Below are 27,327 nucleotides of genomic sequence, written 5' to 3' on the forward strand. Positions count from 1 at the left end.
TCAGGAATGTGCCCGACACAAAGCGTGACACAGTACCAGGCCCCAGGATGTGTCTATTCATATCCACTAAACTGCCATCGAGCCTCTGACCCCCATCCAGCCAGTCTAGTGCTGGCCGTACATCACTAACCCGACCCCTTCTCCCTCGGCTCTCTGATAAGCACCCGACCCGCAGGTCCTAACCTCCATAAAGCGCCCACCAAAGAAGCCCACATGATTGTTTTTTCTTTAGCAGCAACACACGTCTTCAGTAACATGAGATACCGGGAAGGGTAAGTCAAAGATCAACCCTCAGAGGGGAGACATTAGGTGCAGGGACTACGGTATCAATGGAGCCCTGAATGTATGGATCAGCAGGACTGTATCCTATCCTCCCCTCTCCCTGGCGCCCCTTCCTGTGCCGCCCAGGTGCCTGCCATAATGAATGAATAGTCCGTCTTAGTAGTTTAGTTTAGTTTAGTTTAGTTAGGAAACCTTGTGTTTTATGCCTGCCCTGACCTTCACTGCGAGGATGAGCATAGCTGACCCACGTCGAGCCAGATCGACGGAGAAGAACCAGCCAATTACTGCTTAGCATCCCCTATGGAGAAAGCCCATGTGTAGGGTGCCACCAATCAGGAGCACCAAAATGTCCTGTATATTGATGACGCTTTTCGTGTTTATAAACCCATGTTTAATGATGCAAGACCATATCTCTCTCGAGCAGCAGAGTTCTTTGCTGACATTTTTATTTTGTACAAGTAAACCTTGTTATCCTTGCAAAGCTTTCTCTTGGCCTATTTCCCTACCGGGTTGTATTTACTCTGGAGTGTGTGTATAGAGGGACTTGCCTTGGTGATCCCAATGTGATTCCTCAGCCCCCGTATTGCGCTGACTGTGACCGTGCAGTGATATCAAGGTGACCTCTTCGGAAGGGCTGTGCCCACCTACAGTGACCATTCGCCCAAAACGCGTATTCAGCAGAAGTGATCCTTGTGAGTGCTGTCTTTGCAAAACTCCTGTCTGCTCGTTGGAGCGAGGTGAGGCCCAGACCTGTTGTGGATTCCTTGCGAATGGAAGCTGTCGGAAGAACGTGGACACGTGAGTATAGATTGCAAGGAATAACAATGTCTAGGTTGGAGTATGGAGCAGTATGACAGAGGGGAACACGCGATGAATGAAAGTGGATGCATAATGTGGATTTTTGATTGTTGAGGTTTTTTATGGCCATTTCTTATTCATTCTAAGTTTTTAAGTTATATGAAGAATATAAAAGAGGAAGGAAAGGGAGCCGCTCCGTCTGAGGAGAGAAGGTGGCAGCCACAGTGCACTGTCCCGACCAGTGCAGGAAAATACAAATAAGGAGAAAGGGGGTGTGGCCAGCAGCCATGTGAGGTAGACGTGCTCACTAGAGGCTCTTGTGGATCTGATAATTCATAAACACAGCACAGCACAGTTTTCAACTAAAAATGGCATAGCGGCAGTTGAGGAATGCCTGCCTGTGATGCTTGTGAGCAGGCCAGGAGTTCCATGAGGTGGCAGAAAGTGAGATACATCGTGAGCAAGCTGCGCTGAGAAATACTAACAGAAAATGGCAGCAGAAGGAGAGTGACGAGAGCCGAGTCAGAATACAACGACACGACGAGGAAAGTGGAGACACCCACAGAAACGAGGGTATCCAGCACATTATGCAACGCTGGTGCGGCGTAGCTGCGTGCGACTCAAAATTATCTTAGGAGCCACGACTGAAGCAGGTGAGAAGTGCGACAGAGAACTCCAGACCCGAAAAAAAAGAAGGCAGGGGTAGCATAGCGCTGCTGGATTGCTGGTGAGAAAAATCAGCAGGAACCACTGGGTACTGGCCGCGGAATAGGAGGTGCCTGGCAGCAATATTCTGCAATCCAGAGTGTGTACCCCGAGGCGGCTGGAAGATGGATCACGGCCACTACGAGCATACAGCTAGACAAGCATTTGCTGAAGCGGCTGCTAAACAGAGGTCATTGGCAAAGATTGGAGGATCAGGAGTTGTAAAGTGAGCAGAGTGAAACGAGAGAGGCAGTATTCTAAACACGGCGGTAAGGAGCGTGGGAGGCGGTGGGTGCCCTAGGGACACGCCACTACATTAGAGCAGCCCCATAAAGTTCAGCCTCCCACTTCCCCCAGAGCTTGTACGTGAAGTAGCGAGTGAGCGCTACAACAGTAAAGACCCGATACCTCCTAAGAAGTCCAAGCCCTCCCTAATGAGTCTCGTATGGGGGCGCAAGGAGAGTAACTGAGCCCGCAGGCTCCGGCACGGGCCACTAAAGCCCAAACAAAGCACAGCAATAACGCTCCCAATTCAAAGCTACCCCTGGGCAAAGAAGGCCTGTGCTAGAGGCCAAGATCAGTGCGCATGCTGAGACAAAGGTGCCAGCATAAGGTTGGACCTAATGTAAGAATGCTGGCACTGAGCAACTTCGGTATACACAAATAACGAAAAAGTTTGCCACACGTAACAGATTGCACGGTGCACATGGAGGCGAGGCAATACATATACAAGATATGCAATAGAGGCAGAAGTACATGCCTGGAGAAGAATAGTGGCCCAGAAGAAGGACAAACATACAACCATAAGGGGGGTCTTTACGAGAGGTGGGGGCAAGTCAGAGAAGCGCATACCAGCACACCAGTGCATTCTATCAAATTTGGCCCTCTAATTTCCCCCCCTGAATCTGTGCATGACGGTTGCGAGGGAGGACTATAACAGTGCAGGCCTAGTTGGGGCACCTCCTGGAAGCCTTAGGCCCCCCCTTCAAATGAACCCAGCTGGTGGACGCTTGTTGAGTGACTGAGCCCTTGGGCTCCAACGTAAGCCAAGAGGGACCACACATAATGCAGCAACAACGCTGATAGCCCAGCACTACCTCAGAGTAGAGCAGTTCTGAATTGGTGACCAAGCAAGGAGCACATACAAAGGCGAAATCATAATGTGTAACTCTTGTTTGTAAAGAGAAAGAGTCTACCACGCGCAGCACAACGCGTGAGGCACCTGGAGCCAACTATACAAGAACTCAGGATTGCGATAGGGGCCGACGCTCACACCTAGGGCTGAATAGTGACATCAGAGAGACTTAAGCATACAATCAAAGGGAAGGTCGTTATGAGACGTGGGTAGAAACAAGGGAGGGCGCACAAATAACACTGCTCCAGAAGTAATCTAAAGAGCAGAGAGCAACGGACCACAAAGCCGGGCCATAGCAAAGTTAGCTGAGAGCGAAAGTACATTGGATCCCAATGTATAGCAGATAACATCAAGTACTACGCCTAGGTGCCCCAAGTATGGCACATTAGTAAGAAGGAAACTAAACTCTGACAAGAAGAAGTCAAGACCTGCACCAAAGGTGGTCCTAAACTACATAAAGGCGAGAGAGTACCTATCCCTGCATAAGGCAAGCGAACCCGGACGAGGGGCACAAGGAAGTAAAATCCTTTCTGGTGAACAGACACGGGGAGATAAAGTATGGGAGATGGCGGAAAGATGGCAACCAAAGGAAACAAATCGAGAAATAGACCACTATGGAGACATTTACAAAGAGCCAAGAACACCTACACAATGTGGACAGTGGAGATAAAGAGGGGGAACTGGTGTTGCCCCCGGAGGCGACAACAGATTTAGGGAATCAACAGATCCTGAAAGCAATTACAGCACTACAGCCGACACTGGAAGTTAAAATTGATGCAGTGGGAATTGATGTTGGACTATTGCGGCAAGATGTCAGAGCCATAGTGGAACGCACGGGCACATTGGAAGAACAAGTCAGATAAAACCCTGCTGTCAGAGTGCAAACTTCTAGAATCTTTGATGTCTTGCTGCAGAAAGTCAAACTGCTGGAAGACAGAGCCGAGGATGCAGAGGTACGTGCACATCGAAATAATATCAGGATAGTGGGACTACCCGAGGGAACAGAAGAATCAGACCCCACCACATATGTTGAAAATGTGCTACAGCAGAAAATAGGTGCAGGAGAACTAACACAGGGGTTCACGATAGAGCGGGCGCACCATTCCCTTACCAGGAGACCACCATCAAGCGCTCCGCCCAGAACCATAATCGCTAAAGTTCTAAATTACAAGGATAGGGAAAGAATTCTCACCTTCTCCAGGACTGGTGGAACAATACAAAGAGCCTCGGCGAAGATATCAATGTTCCCGGATTACACCTTCCAGGTGCAGAAGGGAAGGGCTCAATACATTACAACAAAGGCTAGACTTAAGAAGGCGGGTCTAAAGTACATGTTGATATACCCGGCGAATTTGAAGGTAATACATAATGGAAAAGTACTCTTCTTCGAGACACCGACAGAGGCGCGCAATTGGATGGATAGCATGATGATCCCAGAGAGTGCAGTCCAAGGTCAAAGAAAGTCGACATAAATAGGATAACCGGAAGCACATTCTGTAAATGATATTGTACACAAGAACGGTGGCAAGATTTCAACTGGAACTAGGATGGTCGCAACTACGGCTAACAGAAGCTGCTGTGTGGACTAAAGAAGTAGCAGTAGCATAACAGTGAAGGCACAGAAGCCCAGTTGAGGAAACGCAACATGCAGTCCCACTACTCCCACAATAGTTCATTTCAGGGGTACGGAATAGTGCCCACCCGTTGGGCACCAGGAGACTAATCTACAGGCTAGGTCGAATGGAGCAGAAGCAGTAAAGTCTTAGAGTGCTTAGCATGTCTGGACAGTTTAATTTAAAGCATGTTTTGTTGTTTAATGGGGAGAGAGGGAGCGAGGGAGGAAGGGAGGGAGGCAGGGAGCGTGGCTAGTTAATGGAGGGAAGCCTGGTGTCACGCTCACCTGGTCTCCACAGGGGTGTAGCATGTAGCCGCACAAATGATGTCTGCACTGGCGTTGCACAGCTTGGGTGATGCTGCCTGCCCACGTCTTCTCCCTCGTTATCACCCCAGGAGGCGTTTTCCTGCAATGTTGAAACAAGATATTAGCTAACTGAGTGGAGCCGGATTGGTTCCACTTCTTTTAACATTCTGATGCCCTTCTCCTCTTCTGTCTCACGTTGGAGTTCTTAATGGTAGGCTCTCCGTCTTGCAATCTCTAGCAGGGGTGCGGTATGCACAGTCTTTCCCAGGACCAAGTTACTTTACTGATCCTGCGGGGCTGTTGCAGAGTTTTGACTAGCTGGATTAAGCAGGTAAGTCTCTATGCCAATGGATGCTTGGTATAGGTGCTTAATGTCGTTATTGCCCAAGTTTTAATCTGTGTTTCTCTTTTCCTTTAGGCGCGGTCTTGAGAGGTTTTCAGATGAAGATTTGACTCTTCCTAAGATGCTGAGCAGATTTCCTGCAGTTGAGTATTAGCGCAGGTGAGTAGCGCTGAATGTCTGTATAGCTGTTTCTTTTCTGTACGTGATTGACCTGCTGTTTTCTTTTCCTTTTCTGCAGGCGCGGTGCAGCTCCAGGATGGCGATGGGAAGAACCGCTTCAACGAAATTCCTGAAGTATGCAGACACCGAGTGAGTATTGGGTGTCCGTGCAGATACCTTCTTCTCTGCAGGTGCGGCGGCCCGGAGAGCAGCTGAAGGCGCGGCCGATTGGATGGAATACTGCAGGTAAGGCCTTAGTTGCTGTACTAACTCCTTTTCTTTTCTTTTCCTTCTCTCAGGTGCCGCTGGATCGGGATCTCAGGACGGGCGTGGCTGTAGAAGTTCGAGTACTGAGCAGACACGGTGAGCGTTACACTGCAGGAGTGCAGAATAACGCAAAGCTTGTTCTGCCTGTAGGGTGTGGCTTAAATAGCCTTGTAAGTAGTTCCAGGTAAAATAGTCCCTCAGCCACACCCTGCAATCTCAGGTAAAGTAGTCACTCAGCCACACTTAGGGTATACAGAAAGGCTCAGCCCTATTAGGCTGTAAATGTAGTCCCATGCAATTAGCACATGTTATGAGCCTGGCACCAACGGCACCAGGACTGAGTCCAGGAAATCCTAGGACAAACCTTTGGGGCTTGATAAGCCCCTAAGGGTGCCAGTGAGTGGGGTAGGCCCATAAGCTCCAGAGGTTTGGGACTTCGTACCATGACATCACTCCCCCCCAGAACCTCCCTAACGGTGGATTCTCCCATTGGTCCTGGTTTGCTCGGACGATTACGCTGGAATCTTTTTAACAACCGAGGAGCATGAATGTGATCACTAGGTTCCCACGATCTTTCTTGCGGTCCATATCCTTTCCAGTCTATTAAGTAAAATAGTTTTGATTTGATGGATTTTGAGTCTAGAATATCCTTAACTTCAAATTCAGGTTCTCCTTCAACCAGGATTGGTTTTGGTGGTTTCAATACTCGGGTTCCTGGTTGCACTGGTTTCAAAAGTGGGACGTGAAACACAGGGTGAATCCGCATGTGTGGAGGCAAGTCCAATTTCACAGCTACCGGATTAATGATGGCCTTGATGGTGTACGGACCTAAATATCTGGGCTTGAAGGTACGGGTTCCCTTTACTGGTATATATTTTGAGGCAAGCCAGACTTCATCCCCAACTTGGTAGTTTGGGGCTTCACTGCTATGAACGTCTGCCGATTTCTTGTATCTTTCTTTAGCTTGTCTCAGATGGTCTGTCGCCTGTTTAAAGGCTTGAGTGATGGTAGTGTGCAAATTCCTTACAGCTGGCATTTCTAGAAGTTGAGGTGGGTCAAGATTGGAGGTTCGTGGGTGCATCCCGTATATTGTATAGAAAGGACTTTGCCCTGTGCTGGAATGTAAAGAATTGTTATAGGCATACTCGGTTATCCACAAAACATCTTTCCAGCTGCTTTCTGTTTGGTGTAACATGCATCTTAGGTCCAAAGTTTGGTTGGCCCTCTCGGTCTGACCATCGGTTTGGGGATGGTGGCTGGTGGAAAGTCTTACATCGATTTGAGCAAACTCACAACACTTTTTCCAGAAGTGTGAGATGAATTGACTGCCATGGTCTGAAATCAGGATGGAAGGAAATCCGTTTATTCGGACTATCTGTTCTAGGAATTCCTTAGCCAGGATTGAAGCTGAGGGTAAGCCTTTCAATGGAACAAAATAGGCATTTTGGAAAATAAGTCCACCACCACTAAAATGGTGTTGAATCCATTACAAGGAGGAAGATCAGTAATACAATCAAGAGATAATGTATGCCAAGGTGTAGGCGGAATCTCCAGTGGTTGCAGTAGACCTGGTGCTCTCTTCTTATGGGCTTTGTTTTGTGCACAGACTCCACAAGATAGTACGAACTGCTTGATGTCTTTCCGCCATGTTGGCCACCAAAAGTGCCACTTGATCTTGGCTTTGGTTTTAGCGATTCTGGGATGTCCTTCTACCAATGATTCGTGGTAATTTGAGATGACCTTTTCCTGAAGTTCTTTGCTAGGCAGATAGAGACGTCCGTGAAAATAAGGTAGATGGTTTGAAACTGAGTGGTGAATACTTTTGGTTGGCCAATCCTGCAGAATGTTATTATCAACGAGATGTGCGATTTCCTCATGGATGTCACCTAGTGTTAGAGATGTTGTTATTCCTAGGATTCTTCCTCCAGGAATGATGGGCACTGGGTCGGGGTTTGTGCGTTCATCATCTACCCCTATACGGGACAGGGCATCCGCCTTACCATTTCGACAACCAGGTCGGTAAGTAATTACAAAGTCAAATTCAGCAAAAAATAACGCCCATCAGAGTTGGCAAGATGATTGAGCCTTTGCCACCTTCAGGTACTGTAGATTCCGGTGATCTGCGATTACCGTGATCGTGTGCCTTGCTCCTAAGAAATAATGCCGCCAAGCTTTGAAGGCCGCCTTGATGGACAAATGTTTCTTGTCCGTAATGGCGTAATTCAGTTCTGGTCCCGTGAATTTCCATGACCAAAAGTCCACCGGGTGAAGTTGACCTGTTTCGGGATCTTTTCTGCGAGAGGACCGCTCCCATTGCCAAGCTGGAAGCATCGGTCTCAACCACGTAAGAGAGATCTGGACGAGGGTGTTTCAGGTTCGGAGCTGAGATGAATTTTTGTTTTAAGTCCTGGAAGGCTTTCTCTGCCTCCTCTGACCATTGAAAACGTTTGTTCTTTCACAGTAGAGAGGTGATGGGATGCACTAGTTGCGAAAAGCCTGGAATGAAGCGACGATAGAAGTTCGCGAATCCGGGCATACTCTGAACCCCTTTAATTGAGGTTGGAGAAGGCCAGTTGAGGATGGCATCAACCTTTCACAAATCCATGCGTACACCATGAGGGGTTAGGACAAATCCAAGGAACTCAACCTCAGTAACATGGAAGAAGCATTTTTCTAGTTTTGCAAATAATCTGTGTTGTCGAAGTTTGTCCAGAACAGCACGGACGTGTTTCACATGTTCTTGTTCAGAAGGGAAGTATACCAGAATGTCGTCAATGTATACTACGACACACACATCAATCAACTCTCGCAGGACGTCATTCATGAAATATTGGAACGCCGCTGGGGCGTTACAAAGGCCAAAGGGCATCACTTGGTATTCAAATAGCCCATATTTGGTGCGTAAGGCGGTCTTCCATTCGTCTCCTTTCTTAATTCGTACAAGGTGGTATGCTCCTCGGAGGTCTAACTTGGTGTAGATTCGGGCATCTTTAACTTGATCCAATAGTTCAGGAATCAAAGGCAAGGTGTAACGGTTTGTAACAGTGACTTGGTTCAATGCGCGGTAGTCGATGCAAGTCCTAAGGTCTCCTTCCTTCTTAGGCACGAAGAATAAGGGTGAGGCCGCCGGGGACTTGGACGGGCGGATAAAACCGTTAGTCAAGTACTGGTCTAGATACTTTTTTAAATGCAGATTTTCAGGTTCAGTGAGCGTATAGATTCGACCGCATGGAATCTGTGCGCCTGGTATAGGGTCGATCTGACAGTGGTAAGGTCTATGGGGGGGGAGAGTGTTGGCTTGATCCGTCTGGAAAACATCCTGATAGTCTTGGTATACCTGAGGTAGCGGATTAGTTAGACTCATGATCGTTGTCACTTCTTTGACCAAAGGTTCTTTTGCTTGATAACAAGTATGAGCACATTCGACTGAGAACGTCACCCTCTTAGCACGCCAGTCGATGCAAGGATTGTGTGATTCTAGCCATGGCATTCCCAGAATTATTTGGAATAGTGGAGCCTTGATTATATCGAAAACAATGGCTTCCCGATGTCCGTCTTGGCACAAAAGTGTCATCTCTGTCGTTGAGTGCGTTACCGGACCCGAAGCGATCTCAGTTCTGTCGACAGTGGTGACTAAGTCTGTTGTTGCCTTTTCGCAAAGAGGAAGATTCATCCTTGTTGTGTATGGCTTGGCTTTGCAGAAGGAATGTTGTGATGTCATGTGGTGTGTTTATGCCTGAGTGATGGAATGCATGGGTGAATGTTCTAACCTGGTCAGTTGTTCAGCCAGAGGCCTGGGTGATGGGCTGCCAGTGTTTTATTGTCCTATATGTAACTTATTGATTGACTGCTTGTAATGATAATAATAAACCTAGCAAGTCAACCTAAGAAGGCTGGGAGTCACTTCACTACAATGGCGACGAGTTGGTCTTTTAAAAGAAGAATCTACGCGTGAAACAGATGTAAAGCTGGTGCCCTGCTGCGGGGGTGTGCAGGAAGGAAGAAGAGGACAACACTGCCCCCAAATGAAGTAAGGCCCATCGCCCAGGGTGGCAAGGTACTGCAGGGCTGAAAAGGGGAAGCCAACTCTTAAGTTGAAGAAAGGGGAGTTGTTTCCGTCAGCAGGAGAGAGAGGCAGAGCTGGGTCCCATAAGCAGGAGAGGGAACAACGGATTGGTTATTAGCCGGATTAATATGATCCAGTGACATTTTTATGGATTCATCTTCCCAGTTTTGGGGTGCCAATTAATGGAAGATGCATAGCACTTGGATGCTGGGCATGAATTGCATGGCAGGTGAAGCGAGTCTCATGTGCAGGAGAGAGGAGTCTGATGGTCTGGAGAATAATTGCTGTGGTTATGTGCACTGAAGTCTAACATCATAGCTGGGCTTATGTGCATGTCATTACTGCACTTACAACTACGGGAAACTGTCCCATCTTTGCATTTGAGAGTTCGAGCTGGGTCCCATAAGTGAAGATAGCGGTACATAGATGGTATGGTGGTGAAAGGATTGGAGTGGTTGGACAAACCTGCAATGAGTACTAATGCAGGGGATCGGAATACGTAATGGAATACTGCGCAGTGTCCACACCGCTTTGGATTACTTCTTAAGTTTACTTCACGTTCTTTAGTTACAGTTACATGACACTGAGACATCAGGTATAAGACAGATATCACCAGCACCCATCACCCAGGGAGGGAGGGACCAACTGAACTGTTACAGAACACTCAACACAGCATTCTCACACTCATACATCAACATTCCACTTGACACTGGCATGACATCACTAAGCACATGACCAGCTTCAGTCGGGGTTTTCCTGAATCTTTAGTTTTTTACTTCTTTGAGAATTTTCAGCATTTACGTTGTCCCATGACAACATGGACTTTTATTTGACAACATGGACTTTTAGGATTGGATTTGGGTCGGGTTCTTGACATCTAATGATTTAGAGACTAGATGTAACTTTTTGAGGATTTTCAGCATTTAGGTCGCTAAATAGCGACATGGACTTTTAGGAATGGATATGGTTTGGGCTTCATGACATATATAGGGCCTCATTATGACCCAGGTGCTAAGTGTTTAACGGCGCCGTAAAAGGCTGCGGCACCGTTAAACACTTAGCGCCTAATTACGAGGTCCCTTTGCGGGACCCGACCTTAACGGCTGGTTTTACCAGCCGTTAAAGTAGGGTGCCGGAGAGGGACCTTGGTGCTAAGTACAGTGCCGCAATTTGCGGCACCGTACTTAGCACCTTCCCCATTCCCATTGAGCCCTATGGGGCAAAAATGGGAATGGGGAAGGGCCCATGGTGAATGGGGAATTACCACCCCGCCAACCTTGGAATGGGGTGGTAATTCCGCCATTCACCATGGCGGACCCCGGCATGGACCATGGTGCTAATAGCGACATGGTTTAGCGCCGGGGTCGTAATGAGGCCCACAGTGTCTTTTAAGAAATGCATCGAAACTAATGCTGAAAATATTGCAATGTGAACTACATATTGTGTAATATGTGATGTATGGAGTAGGGTATGGAAGATCTGTATGGATCCGGGCAGTTTAGTCATTTTGGGGGTAGCGCCTTCAAGTATCCCTTGTATGGGTGTTGATATGGTTGTCTGGTGATTGAGGGGGTAGCGCCTCCCATGTTTTTGGTTTTGGGTGAAGCTTCTATGAAATTTATAAGTATGGTTGCTGATGGTGTGAGTGCCAGGTCAGCTCGTCTTACCTCTCAATGTGGTTGCTGGGGGTAGCGCCTTCAGCCTAACATTCAGTATGGATGTGGATGGGTATGCCACAAGGGTATTTGAGAGGTAGTGCCACATGGTATGGTATCTGGGGGTAGCGCCTCCAGTTTGGTGTGGGCGTGATTGTGATGAGTCGCGCATGGTTAAACAGTGTATGTGTGTTTCTGGTGGTAGCGCCACCAGTTCCGTTGGGGCGTGACTATAATAGGTTATGCATGGTTATTCCACGTATGGCTGTGTGAGGTGGTAGCGCCACCAATTGTCGGGGTGTGACTGAAGTTAGTCATGCAAGGTGATTGGTTTGGTATCTGGGTGGTAGCACCCCCAGTAGGTGTAGGGGTATGTGTGTACGGGTGGTAGCGCCCCCGACTTTGGTATGGGCATGTCTGTGGTATTAGGCATTGCATAGTCAAACACTACACCAACTTTGTGGTTTATTTATCACAAATAATTTGATTTTATTCTCTGTGCAATTGCGGTGCGGCTGGGTTTAGCTGTACTGTGTGCACTTCTATGACTCTTTCCACCCTCATCAGGGTCCGAAGTGTGACAGTGATATTGGTTGTTGGTCCTGGAGTGCCTGGCCAGTGCATCAGGTATGAGGTGAGTGGTAGAGTGTCAGAGCACGTGTTGTGTGCTAGCCCTGATGATGCAAGTCTGTGTGAATGGCTTATGTTGGTGTGTGTGGAGATGTGTTGTGTAATGTCTTGCGCTGTTGTCGGAAGAGGGGAGATGTGTTGTGTAACGCTTTGCTGTGTGTGATGTGCAATGTAAAGGGAGGAGATGTGTTGTGTATGGCTTGGCTTTGCAGAAGGAATGTTGTGATGTCATGTGGTGTGTTTATGCCTGAGTGATGGAATGCATGGGTGAATGTTCTAACCTGGTCAGTTGTTCAGCCAGAGGCCTGGGTGATGGGCTGCCAGTGTTTTATTGTCCTATATGTAACTTATTGATTGACTGCTTGTAATGATAATAATAAACCTAGCAAGTCAACCTAAGAAGGCTGGGAGTCACTTCACTACAATCCTTGTAGCCAATTCTTCATCCATATAATTATCGATGGCTCAGCTGTCGATATATGCTCTGACTGCATGCATTCGAGACGGCTGTTGGTGACTTATGAGGATCATTGGCAGGGTAGGTGCTGTAAGCGATATTCAATCAACACTACAGCTAAGTCAATGCCTAGTCTGGGATGCTGAGGAAAACCCTTATTGATGGATTTTTAGGTCCAGTTCAGTACTCTGGATGACAACCCTTGTATAACACCCCCCTCTTAGAATCCCCCTGACCCCACTGAGCCAAGAAGTAGGTTTGTTTTGCAAATTTAAAAGGTTTATTTGGACAATTCAACAATATATATCTATCACACTTTATAAATAAATTGATAACTGATATCACACTTCAGAATATGACCGTCATCAACAATGGATAATGTTACAGGGGTACACTGATTTGGTTACTTAGGAGTAGTGTAGAGGATGAGGTAGCTGAAAATGCTTGATGGTTTCAAGGAAATGCAAGGTGGAATAAAATGCAGTACAGAAATAACTTGTTATGATTTTAGCAAAAGGTAATATGATCACTTTTTCTTTTGACAATTCACTCCCCCCCCCTATGCAATACAAGAAATGGAAGGAGAGCACACAGTCTTCAAGAATCCCAACAAATCACACTTTATAATGCAATACACAGTTCCAGTTCCCCCAGCAAGTTTAGAGAAAACAGGTATGAGTTTTAAACACAGGCACATTATATTGATGTGGTTTGCAAGGAAGTGAAAAGGTGCTAAAATTGCTTTTAATTCCCTCCAGAGGTTCAGGGTAGGTGATGGCTACTTTATATTAGTTCAGGCCCACTTTAACAATACTCTATGAATGATTAGCAGATTGCAAACGAATTTTAGCAAAGAGAAGCAAAAAGCTGCTGATTTTTACAGATGCAGAAAGGCACTATGAAGAGTAGCAAGTCCATAGGAAAGCCTAGAATCCCAGCTTTAAAATGAAAGTTAAATTTCGTTCCTAGCCCAAACGGGTCAAGAGATACGGACGATTTAATAAAGGTAGATTTTCGGATTTAAAGTAAAACTCAAAATGACAGGTGACAGCTTGCAGCTTCAGAATGACAGATGACACGATTTCTAAGAGGCAGTTCTACTTAGGTTAAAATATTTTGAATTAGATTATTTTAACTAAGAGATTGGGTTCTGCACAGTTCTGGCGGATACTCACTCCTAATTTTGAAATGAATGGGCCTCGTCACGGATCTGGTCAACTGGACTGGACTTGGGGCGGTTCTGCTCACAGCGTCTGGGTCAGCTCTGCTCTGCTGGTCTAGCCTCTCTGGATACAGCACGGCTCCTGGTTCTGGATGTTTCTGTCACAGGGTTCTAGGCCAGAATCAAACAGCTCAGCCCGGCTATTTGAAGAGTTCAGTTGCAAAAGATTTTGAGGCCTGCTAACAAATACTTTTGCTTGCAGTGGGCCTTCTTGGTTCAAAGTTCTGTAGTCTCTGTTTAGCTTGGAAGTCTAAGTGTTGGATCTCTGGATGTGAAGTCGTCGGTCAGCATGCTCCGCAGCAAATGGAATTGAATGTCTCTACCTGTCCCAGCAGTCTCTTTTTATGTGTTTTAAAAAGTGGGTGGAGAGGCTAGCATCACTAAGCCTGCCCCTCTCTTGATTTGATAGGGCAATAGATTCTCTGGTCCCTGATTTGTGAAGGGATAGTGTGTCAGAGTGATGTCATTTTTATGACCTGCAGAAATTACACTCCCCTGGTCAATGTGCACACAAATCTATTCCTGATCCAAATACATATTTCCCAGGTACACAGTTGTTTGACATCACATACACACATCATATATTACTAAAGATAGTCCCTGTCCCGACTCTGGCGTTTCTAGGAGCTTGCATTCAAAAATGGCAACTTATTTTCGATTTTACTGGGTTTTGCAACATTGGTTTTTCATCAAAAATTATACAAAGGTACATTTCCCTTCCACATATATCCCAGTAACTTTCCATGTCTCTAGCTTAAATACAGTGTCTACAATATTCATAATTAGCGGGGTTTTGCCCCAGAACATGGTACAAATCGGAGTTTGGACTCAAATCGTGAGGGCATTTTCCATACTAGGACTCTCAAAGTTGTACATTCCTGTCATTTGGTTACAATAAGTTATCACTGTTTCTATAAAATATATATTTGTTGCAATTCAACTCCCCAAAGTGTTTGGGTCCGCCTCCTGAAGTCTGGGTGGGTCAGTGATCACATGTCTCTCCTTGCTGGCAGAGGGCTGTTGACAGGAAACACTCAAAATTAACATACCCCATTCAACTGAAAGGGGCTATTGTCTCTCTCCTCCAGGCTGAAGTGGAAACCCCCTCCCTCTCACTCAGAAGGGGCATGTGATATCCTGCTTCCTGCTGTGAGTCTCTGGGGTGTTAAGAGTTCTCAGCCTCTTGGCCTCTGGGAACAGCAGGTGGCTAAGATTTTCAATTAACCAACAAGCTTTGAAGTCCCTGCCCCTCTTGCAACTCCTAAATACAGTTTCCCTGTCAGAGTTTAGACCGCTAGCGCCGCCTTGGGGAATTTGTCGGTACTGCATCCATTTTTGAGTTGTCTTGAATTACTGCATTTCAATAGAGTGGTCTTTTGCTTGATAGTATAGGACCCTTGCTTAACATTGTTTTGATGGCATCCTTACAGTAGAGTGGTGATGTGAAACCCCCCACAAGAAGGTTGTATCTTTGGAGTGTTCTTGTGCCAACTGCGCAGTTCTCCTGGATTCTGGAGTGAATCTGGGCGGCGACAGCTCATCCCCACATCCACCCAGTCTATTGATTTAGTTTGTTCTGGGATAGAATAATGGGCGGCGACAGCTCATCCCCACATCTACCCAGTCTAAGGATTCAACATGGGTCAAAACCCTTGACAGTGCGAGGTCTGGGAGTCCTTCTTTTCACTCGACAAGTGGACCTCTACACTTGTCGGGCGGGGAAGTTTTCCGGCTCTGGCTCTGCCTCAACTTTGCCAGCAACCCCTACTGCTTTCTTTGGTGGTTTCGCTGGGCACTCTCGGAGGAAATGGCCGGCTGACCCGCAATACAAACACAACTGTTGTTGTCTTCTCCTATCTCTTTCAGCCTTGGACAATGGCCTTCGCACTCCTCCAATCGGCATGGGTTCGGCCATGTCGGTGGTCTTGGAAGCATTTTCCTTTGGGCGCACAAATACCCGAGTGTCCATTCTAGCTCGATCTGCCTTACGGTTCTGCAGTCTATGATCAAGCTGGACCACCAAATCTATGTTTTCAGCACAGTCTCTGGGTGGGTTGGCCACTTGAGCTAAAACATCTTTTAACTCCCTTCTCAAACCACGGTAAAACAGCATTGTTCTTTTGTCGTTCGGCCAATCGGTTTCCAATACCAGTCTATTAAAGGTTGCGATGTACGTTAACAGATCTTGGTTGCCTTGACACAGAGACAAGAGTTCATTATACAATGCTTGACCTTGGTAGTGGCGGTCAAACAACTTCTCCATGTCCAGTTGGAACCTCTGGAAGTCTCGCAAGATGGGATCGTCCCGATTGACTAGCGGTACCGACCAGTCTGCAGCACTGCCATGGAGATACGAAAGCACAAAGGCCTCCTTAGATTGGTCATTTGGAAAAGTTCCTGGCCTGCATAGGAAATGTAGACAGCACTGATTTATAAAAACTGCATACCTTTTTGGGTCTCAAAGGTACGGCTCCTGCAAGGACCACCTGAACTGGATTGCTTGGTGTAGTCGGAACCGTTGACCCCAATCCTGGTAACAGTGTTTGCCCCGCCTGTGATTGGAGCAGCTGTCTGGCGAGATCGTCGGTGCGATCCTTGGCTACGATCAGTTCTCTCCTCAAGGCATTTGTTTCCTGCCGAGCTCAATGCACCTCGGCCCTGACTTCCCCCAAAAGCTAGGCCAGCTGGTCGGTCTCAGAGGTTTCCATGACGCCCAGGTAGGGAATTTGTGTAAGGCTTGCCATTCTGTCACGCTCACCTGGTCTCCACGGGGGCGTAGCACGTAGCCGCATGAATGATGTCTGCACTGGCGTTGCACAGCTTGGGTGATGCTGCCTGCCCGCATCTTCTCCCTCGTTATCACCCCAGGAGGTGTTTGCCTGCAATGTCGAAACAAGATATTAGCTAACTGAGTGGAACTGGATTGGTTCCACTTCCTTTAACCTTCTGATGCCGTTCTCCTCTTCTGTCTCACCTTGGAGTTCTTAATGGTAGGCTCTCCGTCCTGCAATCTCTAGCAGGGGCACGGTATGCACAGTCTTTCCCAGGACCAAGTTACTTCAGATATCCTGCGGGGCTGTTGCAGAGTTTTGAATAGCTGGATTAAGCAGGTAAATCTCTATGCCAATGGATGCTTGCTGTAGGTGCTTAATGTCCTTATTGCCCAAATTTTAACCTGTGTTTCTCTTTTCCTCTAGACGCGGTCTTGAGCGGTTTTCGGATGAAGATTTGACTCTTCCTAAAATGCTGAGTGGATTTCCTGCAGGTATTCGCGCAGATGAGTAGCGCTGAATGTCTGTATAGCTGTTTCTTTTCCGTGCGCGACTAACCTGCTGTTTCCTTTTCCTTTTCTGCTGGCGCGGCTCCAGGACAGCGATGGGAAGAACCGCTTCAACGAAATTCCTGAAGAATGCAGACCCGGGTGAGTATTGGGTGTCCGTGCAGATACCTTCTTCTCTGCAGGTGCGGCAGCCCGGAGAGCAGCTGAAGGCGCGGCTGATTGGATGGAATACTGCAGGTAAGGCCTTCGTTGCTGTACTAACTCCTGTTCTCTTCTTTTCCTTCTCTCAGGTGCTGCTGGATCGGGATCTCAGAACGGGCGTGGCTGTAGAAGTTCGAGTACTGAGCAGACACGGTGAGCGTTGCGCTGCAGGAGTGCAGAATAACGCGAAGCGTGTTCTGCCTGTAGGGTGTGGCTTAAATAGCCTTGTAAGTAGTTACAAGTAAAATAGTCCCTCAGCCACACCCTGCAATCTCAGGTAAAGTAGTCCCTCAGCCACACCCAGGGTATACAGAAAGGCTCAGCCCTATTAGGCTGTACATTTTGTCCCATTCAATTAGCACATGCTATGAGCCTGGCGACAACGGCGCCAGGACTGAGTACAGGAACTCCTAGGACAAACTTTTGGGGCTTGATAAGCCCCTAAGGGTGCCAGTGACTGGGGTCGGCCCATAAACTCCATTGGTTTGTGAGTTCGTACCATGACACCTGGCTTAGTTGAAAACACACCGTACATGTTCCTAGCTAAAGCTCGTAGCAGACTTAAGGCCTTAATTGAACCCTTGGTATGGAGAAACAATGGCTAAGGAGAAGCGTGCCGGGGTACGGCACTAGAGAAATGATTACCCCTCACTACTACGATCCTAGAGAGAGTTTGAAATGCCTAAGGTCACATACGTAACATTTTACACAACATCGGTGGAAGAGGCTACTAAACAAAAACTAGAAATTGAAACTCTCGAAAATAAGATGAAAGGTGATAATCTAGAAACTCACAAAAATGGAAGAAGAAATAGTAAAATTCAAAAAGTTTACTCTAGATAAGAAAATCTGGAAGCACAAAAAAGATACTGAAAACTATAAGGAAAATACTACCTATCCTTACCTTGTAGCCTCTTTCTACGATGATCAAAATAGACAATCACAAAGCAGAAATAAAAATACAGGGAAAACAAATTTGTCAGCTTCTCCAATACGTCAAACACCACGACTAGTAGTGACTCAGACAATGCTTCATCCTCTAATGGGCCTAATACTAACAATCAACCCCCTTTTTTCGAGGACGAGGGAGAAGACCACGTCAGTGGCAACAAGGGCCACCGCGGATGCAAACCCGCAATTGGAGGGGCCCTCCACAAAATTGGTGATTCCCATTTTTAATTTGTCTAATCACCTCCTCACCGATCCTGAAATCAAAGTCCTTGAAAATGGATTAAGCTTTGTCCCCACCACTAAAGCTAAAGATTTTGACACCCAAGTGGAATTACATAAATTCTTCTGGCTAATCCGCCTTAAATACTTCTTTAAAGATGGTCACATTTCTACCAAAGAACCGAGCACTACAGGACTTAGAACACCCTCTAACTTCACCCCATCCAACTCCATGGTCAGCCCCGCTATCCTAGCTTTTGAAAATAAGATTCTAGAAAAAACAAAACATCTTCTTAAAGATAAGAATAATCACAAAGACAATCTTAGCAACCTTGAACGCATTGCTTTGACCACCTTACAAAACAACCCGTCTTTTCTTATAAAACCGGCCGATAAAGGCGGAGGAATCGTCCTCTGGGATACCACATTTTACAAAACAGAAGCTATGCTCCAATTAGAAAAAAAAAAAAAAAAAAAAAAAAAACAACCCTTTGTTCTATCGTGAACTAAACCATGATCCCACAGACTCCATCCGAGAAGAAATTAAAAGCCTGATGGACCATGCCCTACAACAGGAATGGATTGACCAAGATGAACATCAATTTTTGATAAAAACGTCACCTACCACTCCCGCGTTTTATCTCCTTCCGAAGGTCCACAAAGATGCGCTCCATCCTCCAGGTAGACCTTTCGTGTCGGCCATTAACTCTATTTTAGAGCCCCTTTCCATCTACGCTGACTGGTTTCTCAGACCTTTTGTGACCAATATGAATTCTTATGTGAAGGACACCACAAGTATGATCAATCTGGTGGATTCCCTCCATCTTAAACCCACCGATCTTTTGGTGACCTTAGACGTTACGTCACTTTATACAAGCATCCCACAGGGAGAATGCTTACTTATCATGGAAACATACCTCAATAAACGGACCGACACCCTTGTGAAAGTACCCACAGCATTCATCATGGAGTGCATTAAAATCGCCCTTACGGAAAACTTCTTCTTGTACGACGGAACTTACTATAAACAAATCCATGACACAAGTATGGGGGCCACCTTTGCCCCGGACTTGGCCAATTTGTTTATGGACAATTTTGAATATACATCTATCTATGACCCTTCCAATCCATTTAAAAACAAAATCGTCAAATGGCTTCGTTATAAAGACGATGTCTTTATGGACTGAAAAGGGGACTCTACTCTCCTCCATTCTTTCCTAGAGTGGTTGAACAATCGTAATCAATACATCAAATTCACTATGACGTATGATTTAAGCACCATTTCTTTCCTTGATCTATCTATCTTTAAAACTGAGGAGGGTTTTTTGAAAACCAAGCTTTACCGTGAACCCACGGACAAAAATACACTGCTCAGATATAATATCTTTCATCCCCTCAGTTTACGAGAAAACCTTCCTATTGGTCAATTCTTAAGGCTTAGAAGAAACTGTTCAGAACTTGGAGACTTTATCCATGAAGGTAAAGAATTGAAACAACGTTTTACCACACGTGGTTATCCAAAGAAATGCATCAACCGAGCCTATAGAAGAGCAAAACATGCCAACAGAACCAGATGCCTTTACCCAGAGCCTAAAACAATAGAAGAAAGGATTACTTGCGTGAGCACCTTCAGTCCTATTAGTAATGCCTTACGGAGAACCATCAAACAACAATGGCATATTTTGTCCACTGAAGACTTCTGTCCGGCTCAACCCAGGTTTGCCTTTAAATGCCAGAAAAACGTCAGAGACATCCTAGTTCACACCTATCCAAAAACACCTAGCCCAAGGACACAAACCACCCTTTGGAACCTTCCACCGGTTTCGGCCCACTGTAAATGTGGCCATTGCTCAGTCTGTGCCCTAACTTCCAACTGCAAATCAGTAGAACTAAATGGCAAAACTTGACACCTGCGCTCTTTTTCTAACTGCGCCTCAGATTGGCTGGTCTATGGCATAAGATGCCCATGCAACTTATTATATGTTGGAAAAACCTGTCGAGCCATACGTTTAAGAATATGTGAGCACAGATCTTGTTTGAAAAACAAAACTGAGAACAAACCTCTTGTGGCCCACTATATAGCCGCCAATCATAAATACAGAGAGTTGCACTGGTTTGTTATTCAAAAAATTTCACCATCTCCCAGAGGAGGTAATAGAGAATTATCCCTTAGTTTGGCTGAACAAAGGTGGATCTACAATCTGAATACAGTAAGTCACGGGTTGAACTCTTCCGTTGAGTGGAATAGCCTGATCACATGACGCTGTACTTCTTGCGACATGTGCTGCCATTGACAGCCTGATGCGCCCTTTGGTTGTTCCTCCCCTTCTGATTGGCCCCTTCCAGATCGGCTACTCCATACCACTCGAGTTTGCCAATCCTGCTGCTCTTTTATGCAAACACTGATCTGAGCTTATACCAGCTTTGCACCTGTCTCCAGCTGAGGCATCTATTTCTGCTATTGGTGCCCTTCCTTTCTTGAACGTGTGCACGATTCTGTTGTGAATTGGTACACTATTCCTTTAAGACTAGCACGGTCTTGTGTTACCTGCACTTGACTTTAAAACATGATCCACGTCTTCACGTATTTAAAACCCCCTGCCCAGGTGCCTCTTTCCCAGCCATGGAGTAACACCGGGTTCGTACATCCACGATGCGACTGGGCACTATCATACGCTGAGGTAAGCCTCCCTACTTTGCTCCGTGATTTTTTAATAAGCTTGTGTTCACGTATAGCTACGGCCTCTGCAGCCCGGCGCACGTCGCTATGACATGCTGCGCCTGACTAGATTTGTTTCTGTCCCTCTTTGATAGTCCTCTGCGATACGGCTGCTCTAGACAACAACTGCCGTTCTGTTCACCATACAGCGTAGCATCCACGCTCCTGTAGTCGGACTCCGGCAACCTTTGGCGTCCAGGCATCACGTTTGGTTCACTGCATCTTTTGAACGTTTCAAGGTATTCTACATTTTGCGGGTGTTACTGCTTAATTACTGATACCCATCTTTCTATACATGAAAGACGGGTTTTACAAAATGTGCACTTTTTTGATCTAGGGAGAACTTAATCACCAGAGCCTTCTGGGCGGGCCCAGTCCGACTTTTCTACCCGGCGTCGCAGTGTTTTGAATTACATTATCACTGCCCTTGTTTAACAACTAGTACGCTCATTATGCAAGTAAGTCATGAAGGTTCATGGTTTATTCCTCCCCCCCTTTGGCTTAATACTTATGATTTTGAGGAGTTTCCTATTTTGAGGAGTTTCCTACTTGGACTTCACCTCTGGTTAAGCTTGGTTCTATACATTCAATACTAGACTTATCTAGTGTCAATTAAGATGAACTACCATGGCAATTAGCACCAATGTAGTAGGAATCTTACAATTTCTTTGTAGATCTACTCCGGTATTTACCTGGATGAACACATTAAGATGTTTCTCTGCCACAGATTCGGTATCTAAGGACCCACTGTTTGCAATCTCTACAAGCCATTGATTGACTTTTTATTGATCACACTCGACCCTGTGATAATAAGTAAGAGTTTGTATTCCTTTTATGTGTCACATTATATTATGTTAGTTATATGTCTTATTTTCTTGAAAAAATCTGTTACACAGAAGTGATGTATTAACATTGCCCTCGATAAAATACTGTGTGTCTGTTTAATAGCAGAACAGACCGCCAGAATGAGAAGTTTTTAATGTCAAATGTGCCGGATAAATCACAGCTAGCCATGCATTTTTACCGCTTGTGGTAATTATATGCATATACATTTTTTTAGATCCATGATGTCAACATTAAAGCACCTATAAGGCCTACAGTGAAGAAATGACCTGTCCTGAAGATGGCCACTACACTCATTTTTGTATGGACACCTGAGAAAATGTCCAATTCTACCACTGGCCGAAACATGTCGACACCCCATATCGCAATAAACGTCTAATAGCTAGGCGTTTCTGCAATCACTTTATAGGATGATAGGGTGTATTCATTTGCCCTTACTGTGTTTTGTCTTTGTTGCTTTTTTGTAGCCTTGTTTTATGTGCTTGATACAAGTATTACAATGTTGTCCTTGTATCTCCCCTTTTTTTATCTTATAAATGCATAAAATGGCCCTTTTAACCATTTCTACTAAATATTAAAAAAATTGATCTCATGTACATTGATACGACTGGCATTTTACATTTGCTGATTTCTTATGTAAATGTTGTGTAAAATTTTACGTATGTGACCTTAGGCATTTCAAACTCTCTCTAGGATCGTAGTAGTGAGGGGTAATCATTTCTCTAGTGCCGTACCCCGGCACGCTTCTCCTTACACGTTCACCGTCCCTTTTTGAGAAATGTTCCCCCGATAACAAAAATCCTGGGATTTGGCCTCTCTTTTATAATACGAAACAATGGCTAATACAATAACAATTGTAACATGGAATATCCGGGGGCTAAATAACTATGTCAAATTCCAAATGGTGATCACGTATATAAGGAGAAACAAAGTGGGAATTGTGTTATTGCAAGAACGCACTTGGATGCACAGAAACAAAATAGGCTTGCTAGCGCATTGGGAGGAGGGCTTGTGGGTTACACATATTCAAAATACGCAAGAAGGGTCCTTATTTGGGTAGACCCAGCGGCACCACTGAACGTACTGACCACAAAAACTGATGACGAGGGCAGAATGGCAATGATACACGGCATGCTAGAGAATCAGTAAATATGCATAGTGAACACCTACGCACCCAACCACGATGCCACTGTCTTATTCAGGTTGCTGTATTCGAGACTAAGTCCTTACAGAGATGGAATAGTGATATGGGGCGGAGATTTTAATTGCACCCTAAATCCTGCAATAGATAGGTCTGACTCAAAACACAAAAGGCCATCCCCCCAGCTAAGTCCTAAGTATGCTTCTGAAGCATTTCCAGCTGAAAGACATTTGGAGGACACAGCATGGGGACAGCAGAATATATTCCCATTACTCAGCCCCAAACAAAGTTTACACAAGACTCGATTATTTGTTCACAGGGGAAGAGCATGTGTTGGAATTTACTGAGACAGATTACCTAGCCAGGGTCCCGTCAGAACACTCACCCCTCTTAACAAAATGGAGTATATCTGCCCTCCCATACCTACCTGGAGATTGAGAAGTGAATCATTATTAGATAAAGCATTCAATGAGCATATTAGGAAGAGCACTGTTGATTTCATAGAAGTAAATGAGGGAAGTGTACAACAGGTGAGCACGGTTTGGGAAACATACAAGGTAGTCATCAGAGGAGAGATGAAAACAGCATCAGGGGGAGTTCAGAAAACTATAACAAATGACCTTAAAGGTATAGAAGAGAAATTATTGGAACTGGAGAGGAGAGCGGGTGTGGATGAAGAGCAGGTGAAGGAAGAAATCAGACTGAGGCAGGCATGTCCAAGGCAAAGGGGTAGGCTTGGAGAATCTAACCATGCAAAATACCTACAAAGACGTAATGCACAGGGAGATAAACCAGGCCGAATGGTCGCCTGGCTGTATAAAAACAAGAACAAGAGATCCCCAATATGCTCCATCAGCAGCATTGAACAGGAAGAGGTAAATACGCAAGCGGGCATCAACAAGGTTTTTTCAGAGTATTATAAAACACTATACAGTGACCCCCAGACAGATAGAGAGAAAGACAAGATGCTCTAGATCTCATTACCCTTCCACATCTAGAGGAACAACAATCAAATATACTAGAAGAAGCCATAACCCCAGAAGTGTTAGCTACTATAAGAACATTACCCTCGGGGAAGGCACCAGGCACAGACAGGCTTACGGGGGAATTTCATAAGGCTTATGCAGGCACGTTGGTGCCTCTCCTGGCCAAGGTGTATAACGAAGTGTATGCTGTAGGAATCCTCCCAGATAGTATGAGGGAAGCTATGATTTAGCTTCGTTGGACACGACTAAGGCATTTGATTCCGTTCATTGGGATTGGTTGTATGCCACTATGGTCAGAATGGGAATAGTGCCGCAATATATGAAGTGGGTGAAACTAATATAAACTAAACCAATGGCTAGAGTCATGACAGATACCACGTATTCAGACAAATGGAAACTGCATAAAGGGACTAGACAAGGGTGCCCTCTGTCACCTATGTTATACATACTTGCAGCGGAGCCCACAGCAGCCTTCCTGAGGCAGGAATATGGTGATGCTGGAATAGAAATAGATGGGGTAAGGCATATAGTATCAATGTACGCAGACGATATGTTATTGTACCTAAGTAATCCAGCGGTAAACCTACAATATGTGCTAGAGGTACTGGACAATTTCAGTATACTGACAGGGATCAGAATAAACAAAAGCAAGTCATGCGGTATTGCCAGCTCTTCCCCTGCCATGGAGCAGGAAACCCTTCAGATACTTGGGGTTGAACATATATCACAATCCCAAACTAGAACACAAATTCAACACAATACATGCTAAAGAAGGGTTAGTAAAATCGATGGAGTTCTGGGGCAAGCTACCCCTGTCAATGGCAGGAAGGGCTGCATTGCTAAAAATGATGGCATTACCAAGTTTTATGCATTGTTTCGAAATGTCCTGTATAACATCCCTAAAACATTATTACTGGAACTAGACAAAATATATAGGGGCTTCCTATGGCAAGGAGGGTGACATAGAGTGGCACTGAATGTATTGCAAAGGCCATATGTGCAAGGGGGTGGGGAATACAAAATGAGTTATACTATCTGGCATGCCAGTTACAATACATAGTAAAATGGATGGCAGATGATCCCACGAGAAAGACTACTCTCCTACTACTGCCAATAGAAAGACTATACCTGTCATGCCCGCGCCGCTGGCGCACGCTTTGGCAACCATTATGGACTACTTGGTACTCATTGATCCTTCTAATACTCTTTGAACAACTCCTATTCACGCCTGGGTCTTTTATTTCCATTTGCTCAACTTTGGTTCTTTCTTATTTTATTCAATCAACTACATTTACGATAATGCACCTGGCTACAGTCCTCAATTCCTGGCTATTCTCAATCATCGTTATTGGGACCACAATCCCCAGAAGCCCTAGCGGCCAGTGCTGTTTCCACCTGCTCAGGACCAGAGAGGGGGAGGCAGATTGTCTTCAGGTGTGCTGCTCCAGGTGCTGTCAATTAGCCTGCCTCAGAACAGGGCAGGGCTGTATATAAGCAGCTGCCTGCAGGAGCACAGGGTCTTGCAGCTTGAGATCTCCCCGCTCCTGTTTGCCTTGACCCTCTACTTTGTGTGATGTTCCTGTTGCTGCAATATCCTGTTTTGATCCAGTGCCCTTTGCGGGCACCCTGCCTTGCAGCCGATCACACTCCGCTGCCTTCTACCTACAGCCCTTGTCCTCTGGGCTTCCTGCCTTGCAGCCTACTACAGTCCTCTGCAGCCCTCTACAGTCAGCGGCCCTGCTCTTCTGGGCTCACTCCCTGCTGCCCTGCTCTTCTGGGCTCCCTGCCTTGCAGCCGATCACGGTCCGCTGCCTTCTACCTACAGCCCTTGTCCTCTGGGCTTCCTGCCTTGCAGCCTATTACAGTCCTCTGCAGCCCTCTACAGTCAGCGGCCCTGCTCCTCTGGGCTCATTCCCTGCTGCCCTGCTCTTCTGGGCTCCTTGCCTTGCAGCCTGCCTCACTCTGGCTGCCTACAGTCCTTGTCCTCTGGGCTCCCTACCTTGCAGCCTGCACCTCTTCGCTGCCTACAGCCCTTGTCCTCTGGGCTCCTTCCTTGCAGCCTGCTCCCTCCGCTGCCTACAGCCCTTGTCCTCTGGGCTCCCTGCCTTGCAGCTTGCTACACTCCTCTGCCTTACAGCCTGTTTTACACTTAGCTGCCTACAGCCCTGCTCCTCTGGGCTCCCTACCTCGCGGCCTATTCTTTTGGGCTCTCTGTCTGTCGCCTACTACTAATCTCTCTCTGTCCTGTTCTTCTGGACTCCCTGCCTTGCAGCCTACTACAGTCCTCCGCAGTCCACTACATTTTGCCTCCACCTAGTGCCACTCTTGACTGCAGACCTGCTTCCTACTTTGCAGCCCTTCTGTTTTTCTGACTGCTGCTCCCTTGTTCTCTTCCTTGAGTACTCTGTACTCCACCTTAGGTTATCTACTTCAGTCTAACTGCCTTTCCTTCATTTCATTCTGCTAGATTGCTCATTGACTTCCTTTTCGCTGGATATATCTGTTCTTGTCTTCTCATGTGTCTTATGTAATCCCTTTGTACAGAGCTTGCCTGTTGGTTTCCGGCAGGCAACCTCTGCCCCTTCCCTTGTCGCGTTTTCAGTGTTACAGACACCCGCTGCTGTTGTTCCCAGCCATGAGCATACAGCGTGGGCCTCTGTTATAGCAATCTGTGCAGAAGGCTGGAGTTTCCTAAGGTTCGTGGAACACTCTTTCCCATTTCAGCATACACCCCAAGAGGGAATCCAGTTTGTTTGTACCTTTGTATCTTTTGCCCCTTTTGGCTAACAGCTACAGTTTCCTACTCTTCTTTCTTGTTGAACTTCCTGCTGTGTGTGCTTATCTGCTACCTTACTTCAGCACAGCCACCCAAAACCTACCTGGGTACCCTGTGTCACTCTTGACAGAGTGCCATTCCTGACAGAATGCAAGACCAAAAAGATTCTTGTTCCATAGGCAGGAAAGGCACACACAGACCAAAGATGCTTTCTTTTCGGTTCAAGAAACCTCTACAAAAATCTAAAGTTTTCCTAAGGACAGCAAACAAAAGCCCTAGTTTAAAAGACAGACTCGCCCTAGTAAACAAAGGTTTATAAGCACAGAACTACACTCAATGGCTCTCTGACCCTTCTATGTATAACTACTATGACATTTGCAACTATGATCCACAGTCTCTATCTGTAGAAGAACTACAGCAAGATAACGAATTCTTGCAGATTTTGTTAGCCCAACCAGTGGATAACACTCATGCGCTTTCTGGCATTACTTTTGACACTGCTTCAACCAAAGATGTTGCACTCATTGTGGCAAACTCTCAAACCAGAGTATGTTATTGCCAAAGTGACATC

General features: G+C 46.0%; 1 protein-coding gene across 3 annotated transcripts in view; it reads left to right on the top strand.

Annotated features, from left to right (window-relative positions):
* The window catches only part of LOC138582827 (manganese-dependent ADP-ribose/CDP-alcohol diphosphatase-like), a 464,319-nt gene that overhangs the window by 159,278 nt on the left and 277,714 nt on the right, over nucleotides 1-27,327 (top strand). The gene's annotated exons all lie outside the window — the stretch shown is intronic.

Source organism: Ambystoma mexicanum, chromosome 3q (genome assembly GCF_040938575.1).
Source record: "Ambystoma mexicanum isolate Mex_15411 chromosome 3q, UKY_AmexF1_1, whole genome shotgun sequence".
NCBI classification, from domain to species: domain Eukaryota; kingdom Metazoa; phylum Chordata; class Amphibia; order Caudata; family Ambystomatidae; genus Ambystoma; species Ambystoma mexicanum.